The sequence below is a fragment of the Rhododendron vialii genome, chromosome 7a, assembly GCF_030253575.1.
Source record: "Rhododendron vialii isolate Sample 1 chromosome 7a, ASM3025357v1".
Lineage (NCBI taxonomy): Eukaryota > Viridiplantae > Streptophyta > Magnoliopsida > Ericales > Ericaceae > Rhododendron > Rhododendron vialii.
Window position 1 is genome coordinate 21,445,276 of NC_080563.1, and position 5,587 is coordinate 21,450,862.

Below are 5,587 nucleotides of genomic sequence, written 5' to 3' on the forward strand. Positions count from 1 at the left end.
GAGCCTTTGTAGCTCATGGTGTTACTGTTGTAACCCAGACATATTATATTAGGGGCGACGCCGGTATAATGTGTCAGATTTTGTAGATGAGCAGATGAACTCTACACCTTAGAGGCTTTCGAAGCCGATGTGATGGCTAAGATGGAGGAGTAGGCGGAGCTGTAGACAGGAACCCTAGTTTCCCTCCCTTATGTAATGAAAGTACTCTTATGGAAGTTGTGATGTAATAATGAGTCAGACTCTACTTTAAAGTTTTCAATAAAATTGTTTATTTAACGTACCCAAAATTCGGGACGTTGCATCTGAACTCCAAACAATTTAGTCTATTGTGCATAAATTTTTGGTAGTTTCATTTACATTAACTATGCATAAAATCAAATTAAAGAAGTATAAGCAATGATAAATTAGAGACGAGAGGACTTTTAAAGTTGATATAGAAGTACCCAACCTTACAAAATTACTGCAAGGCTAGCGGGGATAATGGAAGTCTTGCATCCAAGTTACCAAATCAATCAATACATACTACTTGTAGGGGGATGAAAACAATTGATGCTTCGGATCAACTGGACTGCAACGGCTTTCTCGGACCTCTTCACCGGAACCCTAATTTGCCGTCGGAACCCTAATCTGCAAAATAGACAAGGGGTGAGCGCACCTTTGCCTCTCGTGGCAAAGGCCCTCCGATGCCAAAGTTAGTATCACGTACTAGCAGTTAAATCCTAATTCTCAGTAGGAAAGCAATAAGAATGCCAAGTATTGCGTACCTTTTACCTATAGGTTTACCTCTTATTTATAGATTTTCGTATGCTTGTTGCCCAAGCATCCCTGTTTCCATAGGGTTCCTAACTCGTATAGGAAACCCAGTACATCAAGGATTCTCGTTTCCTCTATCAGTTTATTAGAAAAGAGTCCTCTTTGGATTCTTTTCCATAATGAGCTGAACATCCCATACTCGTTGGGTATCTTTCTCAGATCCTATATTCTTTGGGATCTCATCCCTTAACGGAATACCACTGTTTCTGGATCCTTCCAGAGTGTTCTTTTTACTCCAACGTCTGATTGGATTTCTTTCCCTGTTCGGCTTTCTCATCGCCGAACAGACTGTCTGGACCAATTACTTCACTTGTAACTGGTCCTTAAGCTCGTACAACCTTCCTGGACCATTGACTTCTCATGTCATTGGTCCATATTGCCGAACATTGTTTATCACGATGACTGTCCTGTCTAAATCAAACTATGGTCCCACGTACCATTTGTTCGGATATTAATTGCATTGCTTTCAATCCATCATCCCTTGTATGACGTGCTTGGTTCTTACTTCATCTGTTCGGCTGTATCATAACCGAATAGTCTCTTTGGACCAGCTACTTCATATGTAACTTGGTCCAATGTAATCGGAATGTCTCTAACTGCCGAACAGTCAGTTTATAGCCATGACTTCTCATATCATTGGCCCTTAATTTGCCGAACAGACTGCATGGATCAATGACTTCCCATATCATTGGTCCATATTGCTGTTCACCAAACTGCCCGGCAGTAAGTCTTGTCGTACTTAACACGTGCTCCCGAATATCACGTGTTCGGCACCTAAATGTTTGTGCTCGGGAATACCTCCCTACAATTGCTCCCCAGCTTCATCTATTTACCACTGTTCGGAGGCAATATATGAACCTTAGAAACAGAATTTTATTTAGACCAGACTCTTCTGATCCCATGCAGTCATAATTTCAATATTTCATTGATGCCTTTTTGGCGCCTCTGTCATTATACCATCTCGGGGTAAATGACTCCATGTGGCACGTTTCGTATGCCTATCATTAATTTCGAACTGACGTTCTATGAAACGGCGTCAGAACGGTTTTTGCTTTCCGTTTACTTTAACCTGTAACGGTGTAAGAGGAGACGTTTCATTTCTGTCTCTTGCTCTTAAACCCCTGAAAGGGCGCCGTTTGGGTTTTTACCCAAAACTTGAACTTTCAGTCCTTCTCTCTCTAAGCCTTCCGCCATCGCCACCGTCTGCAAATTCGATTGCATTCGAGGGAATCATCACAGTATTCTTGTAAGATCCTTGTTCTTAACCCATTTCTTCTGCTTAGGTTTCCATCTGAGATTTCATTCTCAGATTTGTGGGTCGTTTCTAGGGTTTCAGTCGCACCCATTTCCAGTTTTACTTTTCCTTCGAGTATACCCATGGCGGATGAACATGATCCAAAACCTAGTAAATTTAGGAAGCTTTGCGACACCCCTGCTGCCATGGCGGCATTTAGAACAGAATATGGCATTCCTGAAAACGTAGGACCCGAACTCGCCCCTCTAGGAGCAGATAGGGATGGTGGCTCATGGGATAGAATGTGTATCCCAATTGTAGCTATCGTTGAGGGCGGGGTTCGATTTCCCCTTCACCCACTACTCCGCCAGATCCTAAACTGGTACCGTCTTACCCCGATGCAAGTATCAACAAATGTGTTTAGGCTGATAATGGGAGTAGTTGCTTTGAATAGGATTCTAGGGCTCAGTTAGGAATTTGGGATATTCAGTGGTGGTACAGCATTGTACTAAACCCTGAATACAATATCTACTATTTCAAAGTAAGAAGGGCAGAAAAGCGTCTCGTGCTAAACCTGCCAGAATCTGCTCGGGATCATGAGATTGATTTCCTATACGTCACTGAAGCCTTTGAGCCACTAGGAGAGGATGGTCAAGTGGTGGGCCTCCACTACCCCCATATATGGGGATACCCACGTATGCTCCTGATTTTTTGATCTTTGCAATTTCTCTTGTTGTCTCCACGTAGCTCTTGGAATAAGTTTTCTCAATTTGGTTTGTTTTGATGTTTATCTTGCAGCTGAAAACGCAAACAAGCGTCCTAGACAGGAGCCTAGTTACGTCCGATCAGAGGACATCAACAAGCTTTTGAAGTATAAAGGTGAACCTGGTACCCGAACAGCAGGTCGAGGTCGTGACGCCGACATATTGCTGGGATACGACCCGTCGTACAGAGGTGTTATTGACAGGAGGCTTGCCCACTCCAGCACCAGTGCCGCCTCTACTTCAACTGCTCCCCAGCCAAGAAGTCAAAGAGCTAACGCTGGAGTGACGGTAGCCGGGCAGCTCGGTGAAGTCCCCATTTCAGAAGGCATTCCACTACCACGCTTGAGACTCAGAAGATCTACGCGTGGAACTGTTTCTGAGCAACTGCCCGAACAGTTTGTTTCTAATCGCGATACCAGCCAATCCTCTTCTTCTGGCTATACTCAATCTCCTCTAGAACCAAGTACTATGACTCGTTAACCCCTTAATCTCAGTACCCTTCTCACTGTCTCCACTAGGGGACGTGGTGGTGCCCAAAGGGCAGCCTCAACTGATGGCCCCGCCCCCCCCCCCCCCCCCCCCCCCCCGATCTCGTCGTACTAGGGGGGATCAATCCGATCATCTTTCTCTCCTCGGGAACGAGACAGTTCCCTCGAGGCCGTCGATGCTCACCGGGACGAACGTCCTAGGAGTGAAGAAGTTGGGGATGCTTTTGCCCAAGCCGCAGCCTCACTTCAACAACCCCTTTCTCCAAGCACTCAAGTGCTTCCACAAAACTGGGCCCCCCAGCTCATTAGGGGTGATCGGCCAATCCACATTGGCGATAGTGCCAGCTCTTTAGACACAGCACTTGCACTCGCCCAAGGACTTCTTCTCCCCGTTGACATGCAAAAAGAGAATGAAGCCACACCTGACCGGCTTGTCTCCACTGGTCTCGTCAGTGGGATCAAGGTATAATGTTCTTATCACTAATATGAATACTTCATGTTCCTTTCGTTTTCTCTCAATATCACTTTGTTGATTTCCTTGCAGTTTATTCAAAAGATGATTACGTTGGGGCAGAAGTTCCAAGATGCTGACACTGAACGGGTCTCACTGTTAAACAACAACACCAGGTTGCTCCGCACTATAACCAGACTAGAGAGGGAGAGAGACAAAGCCAAGGCTGACTTTCAAGAGGCTAAAGACAAACTTGGGACTGCCGAAGACAACCTTCATCAGGCTTTGGTAGAGTTTGAGAAAACAAAAGCATCTGCTCATGAGGAAGGCTACCAGAAAGGGTTTGATGCTGCAACTGCTAGCTATGTCGAACAGATGCCAGCGATTCAAGACCAGATCTGGGCTGCTTGCTGGGAGACTTGTTTAACGAAAGTTGGCGTTGCAGATGACTCCCCTCTCTGGATTGAGAATGAATTGCCGAGCAGCCAGGCTGCAGCTCCCCAAGAGCTTGAGGTGCCTTTGGAAGATGACGTTGAGCAGCAAATTGAAGATTTCGCTGGTACAGAAGAAGATATTCCATCTGGATCCCAACCAGTCCAATCTCCTATTCGTGATTCAGTTGATGAACCTATCAACCTCGAAGAGAATCCAACTGGCAGTGTTGCCACTGCTGATGACGTTCACGTAGAGATTCCGAATGAAACCGCTCCTGAGGTTTAGAATTTAGTATTTGGCATAAATAGTTTGACTGGTCCTGTGTGACCGTAAGTTTTGGCCCTGCGTGGCACTAGTACTTTCTTCACTTGGTAACATAGGTATTCGGCCTCTTATGGCATAACTCTACTATTTGCTCGGCTTCCCTGTTTGCTGCATCTATTCGGATGCAATTTAGTCTAAGTATTTCGTACTGTTGATCATCATTTGTTTGCATAAGTATTTCGTACTTTAGCAAATCCTTCACACATGATTTCCTATTCTGAATTTAAGTTTCACGTACTTAAAAACGTTCCAAGGTTCTCATACTTGAATGTTTCTAAGTTTCTTGTACTCAACTGTTGTAAGTTTCACGTACTTAATATTTTAGATATACAAGTGTTTTCACTCTTTTTAAATGTTTAAGTTTCACGTACTTAAAACAAGACATGTTTAAGTGTCACATACTTAAACAAAACAAGACAAGTTTAAGTTTCACGTACTTAAACAAAACAAGACATGTTTAAGTTTCACATACTTAAACAAAACAAGACATGTTTAAGTTTCACATACTTAAACAAAACAAGACATGTTTAAGCGTCACATACTTAAACAAAACAAGACATGTTTAAGTTTCACGTACTTAAACAAAACAAGACATGTTTAAGTGTCACATACTTAAACAAATTCTAAGTGTTTCGTACTTAAAAAATAGTTGCAACAAACTGTTTATAAATAAATCATACAGTGTTCATACAGTATTTCTTAAGTTTCACGTACTTAAGAATAGACATACAACTTTCTTTCTTAAGTTTCACGTACTTAAGAACAGACATACAACTTTCTTTCTTAAGTTTCACGTACTTAAGAATAGACATACAACTTTCTTTCTTAAGTTTCACGTACTTAAGAATAGACATACAACGGCTTTAAGTTTCAGGTACTCAACACTACTTGTGTTTGATAACGTTTAAGTGTCACGTACTTAAATGTATACCTTGCTCCCCAATACGAATGAGGGAAACTAATCACGTAGTTCGTATTTTTCAAACAAATACCAAGAACACAACAGTTACACTTAAAAGGGACTTTATTCATAATCTGCAAAACTCAAGAGGGCGTTATTCGTACCCCTTGTAACTAG